At 34.4% G+C, this 13816-nt stretch overlaps 1 protein-coding gene across 1 annotated transcript in view; it reads right to left on the reverse strand.

The window, feature by feature from the left end:
- The window catches only part of RAP1A (RAP1A, member of RAS oncogene family), a 69983-nt gene that overhangs the window by 29569 nt on the left and 26598 nt on the right, over positions 1 to 13816 (reverse strand). The window lies entirely within an intron of this gene.

Raw genomic sequence — 13816 nt, forward strand, 5'->3', positions numbered from 1 at the left:
AATTATGCTATTATGACAACACATGCAATAATCTACCATCTGAAATTATTCCTTAAACAAAAATGTGTTAGTGAGTACATTTTTCTTTTATAATAATCTCTGTAGCACCTATAGTTATATTTCCTTTTTCATTCTTATTGTTTATTATGGTCTTTCTTTCTTTTGATCAATCTGACCAGGTCTGTTAATTTTATTAGTCTTTTTCTAAGAACCAGCTTTGGCTTTGTTGATTCTTCACTGTTGGCTTGTTTTATATCTGCTTTTGTGTCTATTATTTCCTTCCTTTATTCTGTCCTTTTTCTAATTTAGATTCAGTGTCTGGCTGTTTAATTTTCAGCCTTTCTTCTTTTCCAGTGAATACCCTAAACCCTCCATCAGGGATTGCTTACCTTCTACCTAAAGTGTATCTTTTTGAATTTGTCTAAGTGATACTCTATTGATGATAAAATCAGTTTTCATTTTTCTGAAAAATTTATGTACCTACATTCTTGAAAGATATTTTAACTTTAATAGTTATTTATTCTTAGCACACTGTAATTTTTTTTTTGGTTTCAAGTTTCAATTCTTCCTTTCAATAAACCAGTCTAATTGTAGATCTTTTTTTCCTCCCTTCAGCTAAGACTGCAGAGGAGATGATTAATTGTACACTCAGCCACAACTGAGAACAGAACTAGTCCAGAATATCACAGGTCCAGGGCAAAGAATCAAAAGGAACAGTTTGATCTGAGCAAGATGGGTCTCTTAAAGGTGGTCGCGGCGATCAGAATGGTGATAGGTGTTCCAGATCACTGAGACAAGTTCTGGACAGCAGGCACGCAGTCTACTTTCCATCAGTGTCCCTGGCCTCTGGCTTTCCTTGCTTCTGCTCTTGTGGCTTCCATGAGTGTACAAGTTCACTTGGACCTCTGCCTCATCTTTCTTCTTTTGCGCTTCAGCCATTTGCTTCTTCCTCTACCTCGCTCTCACGACACAGAGGCTCAGAAGATGGTGCTAAGGCCGAGAGCTAATTGCAGATCTTTTGAAGGTAATCTGTCATCTCCCTCTGGCTAATTTTAAGGTCACTGGTTATGTGCAAATTTAACCACAAAGTATGTAGGCTTAGTTTTTTATCTCTCCTGTTTAGGATTTATTTGACTTCTTGAATTTGTGCCTTTTTGCAACTTTAGAAATTCTCAATTACAAACTCCTCAAATGTTATTCCTACTTGACTTCTCTTAACATCTGTATTCTGCTTTGAACTTAGATCTTCTCATGTTCTTGTATTAGTTAGGACTGACACAAGACTAGGTTGATGCAGTGAGACTCTATAGTGGCTTACACAAAGTTAAAGGTTTTTTTCTCTCTCACGTGACACTTGATAGGGACAGTCCAGGGCTGGTTTGGCAGCTTAGCAGTCTGAGAGTGCTAAGCTCTTCCATCTTGTTGCTGTCATCCTTAAGAGTACTGCCCTCTTCAACATAGCTAAAAATAGTTCACCACCATGTCCACATTCCAGTCTATGAAAAGGAAGAATGAGGAAGGAAGTGGTGTATCCCTTTCCTCTTATACGTATAACCCATAAGACTAAAACCTGTGCACCCGTAACTTCCACTTGTATCCAAATTGCTGAAACCTCATCACACAGTTGAACCTCACTATCAGAAAGGCAGTGAAATGGAAGCTACTGCTGAACTGCAAAGCATTCAACTTTTATTACTTAGAATGAGAAAGAAATTTGCCACTATTTTCTAATCTCTTTTCTTCTCTTACATATTATCCATCCATGCCTCTTTATTTCGGTTATTTTTCAAGTCATCTTAGAGCTCACTAATTCTCTCACTAAATCTATTGTTAAAGCGATCTATTGAGTTTTTTAATTTTAATTTATATTTTCTATTTCTAGACGTTTTTAAATTTTTTGTCAGACCTACTGGTAATCTTTCATAGTTTCATTCTCTTTCTCATAAGCAAGTATAGTGAAATGTTTAAAAGCTTGAACTTAGGATCCATATTGCCCGACTAGAATCCTGTTCTATCACTTACTCACCTCTGACTACAACTTTTCCTCCTAACTACTGAATACCGGGAATGCCTATATTAAAGAAGGAAGAAGATCACGTTGTCCAAAAATATTCCCTACTCTGTGTCTTCAAGCAGGACATGTGTCCTATGGCTTGTAAAAAAAAATGAGCAAATGCCTATCCTGTTTTAGCAACACACTAAATCATCAAAAATTCCATCAAAGGGGACCACTTTTTATATGTAGTATCATCTACTTACGGAGATGAATATTCTTCAGCAACTGTTAGCATCACAAGCAAATAAAACATTTGTAAACTGTGAAGAAAATTTTATAGGCAGTGACTAATACTTTCTATGTTGACAAAATTTTTTTCTTTAAAAGATAAGGTTTACTATCTTTTAAAGAGAGAAATTAAGTTTACTAATTTATGCTAAGTTTAGCTAAGTATATCAATTCTAGAATCCTGATGTATATTTCCATAAATAGAGGTATTTACTCTAACATTATTCCCTTAAGGGCATTGCAACATAAATTGTATAATCATAATTTTAAAATGTAAGACTAACACTAAAGCAAACCACAACTAATGAAAAATATGAATTTAAAATAATTCCTGAAGCAAAATGGCATAATTGCCACTAAGTTTCTGAAATCTTTATTCTTTAAAGACTATTTCGCCATTCACAACCAACTGAAATGCTGTGATCTTTCCTAGAAGGGAAAGTAAAATGATCTGACTAATAGCAACTAAACTCTATACAGCATTTTATCATTTACAAAGCTCTTTCCTTTACAATTTTTAGTTCACCAATATCAAAACTGTACTATCATTATCCTGACATTTAAATGCCATTCTCTTTTCAATGTATTACGCTTTGTTAAATAACAACAACACAAAAATAATAATAGCAGACATTTACTGAGAGTTTACCACATGCCAGGCCATGCTGTGAGAAATTCTCACAAAAAGCTTATGAGGTATGTACTAGTAATTTGCCCAAATCACACCTCTAGGAAGAGAAACCAGAGTTTTCTCTCTAACCAACATGTTAATTTGCCTCTACCCATACGTGTACACAGAAACTTATATATTCATAGAATACCTTTGGAAGGACAGTGAGGAATGCAGGAACAGGGAAAGAAGAGAGATTTTTTCACTGTATGCCTGGCATGTATTTCTTGATGGTCAGGCAGAGAAAGGGAGTGGGGGTAGGAATTCCATGAAAAAAGGCACAGATTCAAAAGAATGAAAGTCTGATTAAAAAAAAAAAGATTAAAAAAAAAGTCTAGATGGCTTGAGCATTTACAGTGAAAGGTAGGGAGAATGAGTAAAGATGTAGTTTAAACAGAAAGCAAACAAGCTACCAAAGTCCCTGTATGATATCCAAAGAACCTGAAACTTTCCTATCAGAGAAGAAAAGTCACATAAGATTTCTGGGTAAAGAATTTGAGAAGGAAAAAAAAAAAAAGAAAAAAACCCCAAACTTTTATGAGAACTGCATATGTTAACAAAAGAATGAGAAACTGGGGCAGGGAGTCCAGCTAGGAGGGCAAGGATTGGGGCTGGGACTTGAGACGCAGAGAGAGAGGGTGCTATGAATACCAAGTAAGATAATGCATATATAGTACTTAGCATAATGCCTGGCAAATACTATCCTCTAAAAAATACCTACTACTACTGTCACTGCTTTACTCCTGTAACTAGAGTATCAATGTATTGTATTTTGAGAAAAACCATGGAAAGGTAATGTAAGACAAGACCAAATGAACAGCACTGTCAGATTAGGAACTCCAAATCAGGAGGCAGCATAATAAAAATTTACTGATCCTGAGCCTTACTGAATTGAAGGGTCATCAGTTCTCTGAAAACCACAAACATACAGGGAGAAGCGGAGATCAAGGAACCCAAACAAACAACCCCTGCTGGAAAGGAACACCTGGCATATCTGGATCCAAACCCAAGCCCTGTATGTGTCTGAGCAGGTTATTTGTTAACGTGCAATTTCCTTATTAACAAAACAAAGCTGGATTAAGAAAGTTCACTGGTTTCTGATAGTTAACAATAAAACATATCTTAGGTATGTATAAAATGTCTAAAACATGGGAGAAGTTAAATGTTTTCCCCTCCTAAAGTGAAAACAGGATCAACATTTTGGTTTGATGAAAACATTGCCACATTAGAAAACTACTGCTAAGATCCTAGCTTATTAGTCTATTTGTTTTAAGAACTTAAAATCTAATCTTAGCATGGCCAGAGTGTCATGAGTTTCTGATTCTCAGAAATTCTTAAGTTCCTGTTGTCAAAGGTTACTGGCTTTGTGACAAGAAATAACATGGGCATAGACATCTCTGTCTTTTAAAAATGCTGTTAATGACAATCTTAGTCCAAATCAACTTCTTAATACCTGACATGAGAGGAGGTCAGAAAAAACATAATAAGAAAATTACTTAAATACCTCCTTTCATGAGACAAATCAATTTGATCAGGTCTAGAAACTAGCCATTGAATAAGAATTAACTTAATCAAGGACACTGGATTTTGTGCCTAATGCTAAGAAATAAATTCCAAAAAAATGTGACTACTGATTCACAGACTTCCTAGGATTTATTTTCAAGAGGGGTAATACTCGGTGACAGATTTTATTTTCTCATAATGAAATCAAATGGAGATTTTGTAAATGGGAGATCTTAATCTAGCTATCAAGAGTTATAAATTGCTGACCACATATGTTTATAAATGGACTTCTTCAGAAGAATAAGTTCCAAATATTCTTTTTTGTATGGCCACCAAGCCTAGTAGACTAAACTACCACAAGTTTATGCCTGGATCACTGCAATAGCCTCTCATCAGGTCTACCCACATCCAATTTTCCCCTCTCCAATGTTTTTTCCACAGTGAAACTAGAATGATCTTTATGAAAAGATATATTTACTCATGTTAGTGACCCTCCTCCCAAATCCCTCCAGTTAAGATACTTCAGTGATTTTCCATTCCCCTTAAGGATAAAGACAAAACATGTTAACATGGCCTACAAGGGTCTGCACAGTTTGGTCCCCAACTCCCACTCTAGTGTCGTCTCACAGTGTACTCCCTCTCATTCTCAGTGCTCCAACCAACCTGGCTTTATTTCTTTTTCCCCACCATGCCATACACTCTCCTGCCAAAGACACAGGTCAGTTGGTTAAGTGTTTTGGAGAAAAATAAAGCAGGAAAGGAGGGATAGGAAATTCATAGGGCATAAAGATTTGTAATTTAGAAAAAAGTGATATTCGAGTAAAAACCTCAAGGCAGTAGTAAACGTGAGAACAGAGTTACACAGATGTCTGAAGGAAACGGAAAAGCCTTGAGACACATGGTGACTTCAGTAAAAGACAAAGGAGAACAACACCCGAATTGTAGGGCAGTGATGAGATTAGTAGACGGTAAGGTAAGTGATGAAACAGGACAGCTACTTTGGGCTTTGGGGCCACAGTAAGGATTGGCTTTTACCTGCTATGAGATGGGAGCTCACTGGGAGGTTCTGATCAAATGGTAACAAATTCCCACTGAAATTTTAGACAGATCTCTAGCTGTTCTGTGGTGAAAGAAGGAGGAGGTCAAGGGCAGGGGCAGGAGAACTATCTTAAGGCAAATGAAACAACCCAAAGGATGGCAACATGGGTCAAGGAAGTAGCAATAGAAGTGGTAAAAATTAGTTATCTTCTAGATATATTTTAAAGATAGTGCCAAAAGGAGTGAAGAGTTGGGAGAAAAAAAGACTACTGCTAATACTGCTAAACAATAAACAGAGGACAGGCACCAAACCAGAGGACAACAAGCAGGATAAATACCAAAAAAAATCTACACTTAGGCGGATGTTCAAACTGCAGAAAATCAAAGACAAAGAACCAGAAGAGCGGGAAAAACCCACCTGATTCACAGAGGAGCAAGGATGAGAATTACATGAGACTTCTCAGAAATTACACAAAAACAGAGAATGAAGTGAAATATTGAAAGTGTTCAAAGAAAAAACCCACCAGGCTACAATTCTGTATTCAACAAAACTATCCTTCAAATGACAGAGGAATACAAACTTTCTCAAACACAAATTCAGGGGAATTTGTTGCCATAGACCCGCCCTACAAGAAATGTTAAAAGAAGCTCTTTAGAAAGAAGAAAAATGGTTTAGGTCAGAAACTTGGACCTAAATATGAATATATGAAGGTCAAATAAAACCCTTTATCTTTCTTTTTTTGGGGGGGGTAAGGGAGGGAGGTAATTAGGTTTGTTTATTTATTTATCTGTTTAATGGAAGTACTAGGGATTGAACCTTGCGGATGCAAGGGACACACTCTACTACTGAGCTACACCCTCCTCTAAAATCTTTTATTTTTCTTATTCTTAATTGAGCTAACAGATAACAAGATGCTTGAAATAAAAGCAACAATGTATTAGATGATTATAGCTTATGGATAAGTAAAATAAGTGTCAGCAATGTTATAAGTGATTATAGGAACTAGGATTACTGTTATAAAGTACTTGCACTGAAGTATATGTACTATCTGTGAAGTGGTATAGTGTTACATGAACATGAAAGTAGGCTTGGATTAGCGGTAAAAAATATTTCAACTTCAAGTGCAACCACTAAAAAAAAAATATAATTGATATGGTAAGAGAAGAGAAAAAATTAAATCATATAAAATAGTCAATTAAAACCAGAAGGCAGCAGAAAAAGAGTGAAAGACAAAAAAGGAACAAAGGCAATGAACAGAAAACAGTAACGACTTTGGTAGCTATTAACTCAACTGCATCAAAAATCACTAGTCAAAAAATCAATACCATAAATACACCAATTAAAAGAAAGAGACTGTCAGACTGAATCAAGTAACAAGATTTATCTACAGTCAATCCTTGAATAATGTGGGAGTTAGGGGCAGCAGCCCTTAACCAAGTTGAAAATCCGAGTATAACTTAACAGTCTGGCCCTCCAGCTATGTGGTTCTTCAAAATCCACAGTTTCATGTCCATGGATTGATTCGACCAACCCTGGCTTATGCAGTACTGTAGCAGATATTTAGTGAAAAAAAAATCTGTGTATAAGTGGACCCACACAGTTCAAATCCATGTTGTTCAAGAGTCAACTGCATATGTTGTCTACAAGTAACTCACCTTGAATGTAAAGATAGATTAAAAGTAAAGGGATGGAGCAAGATATACCATACTAATGCTAATCAAAAGAAAGCTGGAACAGCTATATTAATTTCAGACAAAGCAGACTACAGAGCAAGGAAAATTACATGTACCCCAATGTTCACAGCAGCACTATTTACAAAAGCCAAGACATGGAGGCAACCTAAATGTCCATCAACAGATGAATGGATAAAGAGGATATGGTGTATATATATATATATATATACACACACACACACACACACACACACACATATATACACAGACACAGACACACAGACACACACACGATGGAATATTTACTCAGCCATATGAAAAGAATGAAATAATGCCATATGCAGCAACATGGAGATTATCATACTAAGTGAAATAAGTCAGACAGAGAAAGATAAATATTGTATGATATCATGTATATATGGCATCTAAAATATGATACAAATGAACTTATTTGCAAAACAGAAGGAGAGTCATACACATAGAGAACAAACATATGGTTACCAAAAGGGAAAAGGGGGAGGGACAAATTAGGAGTTTGGGATTAACGGATACACACTACTATATGTAAAATAGATAAATAACAAACACAGGCAATCATATTCAGTATCTTTCAATAATCCATAATGGAAAAGAATCTGAAAAAGAATGGATATACATGTATAACTGAATCACTTTGCTATACACCTGAAACTAATACACTGTAAATCAACTATATTTCAATTAAAAAATTAAAGAAAGCTGGAGTAGCTATATTAACTTCACATAAAGCAGACTTCAGAGCAAAGAAAATTATCAGAGATAAAGAAGGGAATACATAATGTATGTATAATGATAACAAAGGGGTCAATTCTCCAAGAAGACATAACAATTCTTAATGGTTATGTGCCTAACAACAGAGTGTCAAAATACATGAGGGAAAACTTGACATTCACATGGAAGATAATTAAGTTAAACCCTTATACAAAAAAATAATTTAAAATGGATCAAAGACCTAAATGTAAGAGCAAAACTATAAAACTCTTACAAGAAAGCAAAGGGGAAAGCTTCATGACATTGGATTTGGTAATGATTTCTTGGATTTGACAGAAGTACAGGTAACAAATGCAAAAACAGATAAACTGGACTGCATCAAAATTTTAAACTTCTATGCATCAATAGACACAACCAATAATGTAAAATGGTAATAGACAGAATGGGAGACAATATTTGCAAATCATATATCTGATGAGGGGTTAATATTCAGAATATATAAGAATTGCTACAACTCAACAACAAAAAAAAACCCAAACAAACCAGTTAAGAAAAAATGGCCAAAGAACTTGAATAGACATTTCTCCAAAGAAGATACACAAATGGCCAATAAGCACATGAAAAGATACTTAACATCACTAGTCATTAAGGAAATGTGAATCAAAACCACAACGAAATACCACTTCACATCTATTAGGATGGCTATTACCAAAACAAAACAAACAAATGAAGAAATCAGAAAATAACAAATGTTGGTGAGGATGTGGAGAAATTAGAACCTTTGTGCATCGTTGGTGGGGATGTGGAAAACAGTATGGTAATTTCTCAAAAAAAAAAAAAACCCGAAAAAAATCCAAAACAGAATTACCATATAATCCAGCAATTCCACTCCTGTATATATAGCCAAGAGAATTGAAAGCAGGGACTCAGACACGTATTTGTAGTGCACCCATGTGCACAGCAGCATTATTCACAATAGGTGAAAAGTGGAAGCAATCCAAGTGTCCATCAACAGATGAATGGATAAACGAAATATAGTATGTATATACAACGGAATATTATTTAGCTTTAAAAGGAAATTGTGATACCTGCTATAACGTGAATCAACTCGAGGACACAATAAGTGAAAGCCACAAAAGGACAAATACTGTATGATCCCACATATATGAAGTACCTACAGTAGTCAATAGTCAAATTCATAGACAGAAGGTAAAATGGTGGTTCCCAGGGCTGGGGGAGTGAGGGAGATAGGGAGATACTGTTTAATACGTATGAAGTTTCAGTTTGGGAAGATTAAAAAAAAATTCTGGAGATGGATGCTGTTAACAGTTTCATAAAAATGTGAATGTACTTAATACCACTAAACCACACATTTCAAAGGTAAAATTTAATGTGTATTTTATCACAATTTTAAAAAATGAATTCACCATATTAACTTAAAATAAATCACACGTAGAGGCGCCAACAAAGGAAGACCAGAAGCAGCAGCCAGTGAGGTGGGAGAAAAACAAGTGTGTGGTTTCTTCGAACAAAGAAAAGAAAATATTTCAAAGAGGAAGTGATCAACTGTTTAATGTTGCTGACAAGTCAAGTAAGATGAGGACTGAGAACTGACCACTGGAGGTCACTGGAGACTTGATCATCTCATTTCAGTGGAATAACCTACGGACAAAAGTCTGGCTGGGTTCAGGGAAGACTGGGAGGTGACAAACTGGAAACAGCATTATATAATTTCTTTGAGGAGTTTACTTAAAGAACAGAGAAATGGCGGTGGAAGGGGTCACCACTACAAGGGAAAGAGGATTTGGGTTCAAGAGGGCTTTTGTTTTATTTATTTTATCTTTACATCAAACATTGAAGTTCAGTACATCAAACATTTAAGAGCTACTTAGTAAATGTTTGTCCAGAATCAACTATTTTCAAGACTAGGTTTATTAATGCTTGACACTAGAGGTTACAGGGTTGCAATTTAGAATCTTGCTTTCTTTCCCTCCTCCAAACATTCTCTCATCATCTTTTTCCAAAGTTATTAAAATTTTTAGTAAAACTCTTCATCAAATAATATTGCAATGAATATACAATAATTTAACTACCTTTTTGGTTAGATATGTCCAAACATTCTATTATTATACATAAAGCTGCAAAAAATCTGCATAAATTTTTATCCAGCGTTACTTTTTCTTTGGGTTACATTCTCAGATGGATCATTACTGGATTTAAGGCTAGGAACTTTTTAAAGGTTCTTCATGGAGATTAATAGTTCTATCAATTTACATTCTTACCAAGAATACATGGGTTTACCATAATCCTAACAGCACAGAGTTTCAACTTACATTTGCTGATTACAGTTTAAATGGTCTATTTGGTTAATTGTATCATCAAAAATGTATTATCCTACTTTAAATTTCTTTTATTAACTGGTGAGGTTAAACTGTTTTCCAAGCATTTATCGTTACATCTTTTTCCTTTTGCGAACTGCCTATTCTTTCCTCATTTGTTTTGAAAAGTTATTTTTCCTATCAATCGGTCTGCTATGTTTATTAATTAAGAAAAGCCACTCTTTTGATTATTTTATGTTTTCCCTGCAGGTGTTATCTACTTTTAATTGTTTATTTTATCATATTCAAGTTAATTTTTGTTAATTATGTTAAATCTGTATTTCCCTTTGTCATTTTCCATTTATAGTTCATAGTTTGGTTTATAACTACTAAGGATTGGGTATCAACAGATTAAAGCAGAAGATGTATTTAGGAATGAAAGTTCTGTTGAAACGAACTTAGAAAGTTTCTTCTGCTATAAATATCTGGTTTATTATCTGGTCTCCATTTAAATGAAGGTTTATAAATGTATGTCTAATAAATAAACATATAATAAAATCTGGTAAAAGCAACTAGAAAAACAGGACTTGGATTCAGAAGACCTATAATTCAAAAGACCTGCTGGCTCTACCACTTAGCAGCTAGAAGTGGCTAGCTTCTCAACTTCATTCAATTCTCATGGTCTGTAAATAACAGCATAATACCTTTTGAGGGCTTACTATTTGCCAATCATGACTCTAAGGATTTTACTTTTATCAACTTATTAAAATACAACTCTATGATATTATTATCACCACTCTATACAAGAGAAAACATATAACCTAGAGAGATTAAATAACTCATCAAAACTCACACATAATTAGTAAATAGGAGAACCAGGATTTGAATCTAGACTTTCTGACTCCAGGGCCCCTATTCTGGCTCCTAATCACTCTATTATATAGCCTCTCTCCTCTTTAAAATTGGAATGATATCATTTATCTCATATTAAATTAATTGAGGCAATATCTATGAGAGAATTTTAAGTGTAAAGTCAGTATTATTAAAGATTTTTGTTCTGAATATGAACAAAAAATCTGATAGATACTTAGTATACTTAAAATACTTAGTATAAATTAAAATTGATTAAAAATGAAACAAAAAGATGGTAGCAAATTCTTCAACTCATCTACTGAGAACTAAAATCCTTACAGTAACCTGTTAAACGTACCATGGAGACAGCCCTTAGGCTCTTGCTTTCTGGCTAAGGAAAAAAAAAAGTCTACCTTAGCTAGGAGAATATAAAATTTATTCCATAAAAATGAAAGCAAAAAGCACGATCCCAAATCAGTTAAATATGCAAGTTTGAAAGCCCATGAAAATAAGAGACTAGGTTTGTCTTTCTCTCCCTTAGGTCTTGCCAGTTTCTCTTCTGACACCAGTATCTCGGTTTTTCTATCCAAATCCTCCACGCCGTTTCGGGTGCATTTCAAGCCCCCAACTTCAAAGTTGTATCAATTAACTCATACCTGTAGTTGTCTTTACCTGACCTCTTATTACTTCTTTTATTAAAACTCCTTAGTCTCTGGTTACTTTTTCTTTTGTTGACATATAATTCACATACCATAAAACGTATCACTTTAAAGTACGTAATTCAGTGGTTTAAATTACATTAACAAGGTTGTACAACTATCACTACTACCTAATTTCAGAACATTTTCATCACTCTAAAAAAAAACACCCATATCCTTTAGCAGTCACTCCCCATCTCCCCATCCCTCCAGCCTCTGGCAACCAGTAATCTACTTTCTGTCTCTATAGATTTGACTATTCCAGTCATATCTATAAATGAAATAATAGAACATGTGGCCTTTTATGCCTGGCTTCTTTCACCTACGTTTTTCAAGGTTTATCCATGTTGTAGCATATATCAGTACCCCCATTTCTTCTTATGGCTGAATATTGTATGGCTATACTACATCTTGTTTATTCATCAGTTGATGGATATTTGAGTTGTTTCCACTTTTTGGCTATTATGACCCAAAATGTTATGAACATAGTACACTAGCTTTTATGTGAACATGTTTCCAATTCTCTTGGGTATATACCTAGAGCAGAACTGCCAGGTCATACGGTAACCCTATGTTTAACTTTTTGAGGAACTGCTAAACTGTTTTCTACAGTGGCTATACCATTTCACATTCTCACTACAACCTTGTCAACACTTGTTATTGCCCGCTTTTTAATCACAGCCATCCTAGTAGGTGTGAAATGGTATCTCATTGTGGTTTTGATTTGCATTCCCTAATGTCTCTGGCTACATTCTGTCATTTCTATGTGACAAAAACTCCTCTAATTCATAGACAGCAAGGTTTTCCTGTAAAGGGCCAGACAGTAAATATTTTATGCTTTGAGGGCCACATATAGTCTATGTTACATATTCCCCTCTTTTTTTTGTTTGTTTTTTAAACAATAAAAGCAAAAGCCATTCTTAGCTTGAAGGCCATACAAAAATGGGCCTCAGACTGTAGTTTGGCAACCTCTACTCCGATTGTTTCATAATTAGCCTTGTCTTCTCCATCAATGCCAACTTTGTTGAAAGCAAGGTAAGGATGATTTTATATTCCTTTAAGGTGATAAGCACAAAGCCCATAAATACAAGAGCAGAGGTTTTAAAAATACTTGAACTGAGCTTCCTGTACAAAGCATGTCCCCAGTTAAACAAAACAAAACAAAACAAAACAAAAAACATGTATCTTCCCACTGGTATTTACACAATATAAATAAAGCATGCTAGTTTTTTAAATGATTACTAGAAGTAAAACATCATTTTTCTTTTGAAATTGGGCAGCTTAACTAAGAATATCATAAAAGAGAAAAAAAAATCTTTCAAATGCCCTGAATGAAAGCTATATTTAGAGGCATTTAACTTATTAAAATAACTTTCTAGCACCAAATGTGTTTTAAAAACATATTTCTGAATCAAATATCTCTAAATCCTAAAGCTATAAATAAGATTAAAATTATAGTAATACACCATAGCAGAACTCGAACAAAAGGTACATACTTCTAGCAAATGTGAAAATCTAGTAATTTCAACAATTTGCGTTTTACATTCTGGAAATTATAGGTTGCTCAAATAGAAGGAATTGATTCTAAGAAACTCTTTGATATAAAGTGAAAACCAATGTATCAGACAACAGACAGACAACTAGCTATTTATCTCTTGAAGTCACTAAACTTCTTTGAAGCCAAAATTTCTCATCTTTAAAAGTAGAATTAATTTCATCTGTTTTACCTTTTTCATAGAATTGTGAAGATCAAATGAGATAAAGTTTATACATGTTTATAAAAAGCACTCTACAAATAATATGACTCATATATTGCTAGAAGGATTCTAAACCAAAATCTAGTTTTCACTACTAAATAAGTGTAACTAAGAGTTCTCTGGGTCTTCATAGGTAGAATAATAACAAGTATTTTTCCTAATGGTTCTAATGACATCAATGAACACTATGGTGATTCTTGCTTTTAATGTTTTCTAAAGGAGGAATGGAAATCAGCACAAACTGGCCTTACATTCTGAATGGCACAAAGGTT

Source organism: Vicugna pacos, chromosome 9 (assembly GCF_048564905.1).
Source record: "Vicugna pacos chromosome 9, VicPac4, whole genome shotgun sequence".
Lineage (NCBI taxonomy): Eukaryota > Metazoa > Chordata > Mammalia > Artiodactyla > Camelidae > Vicugna > Vicugna pacos.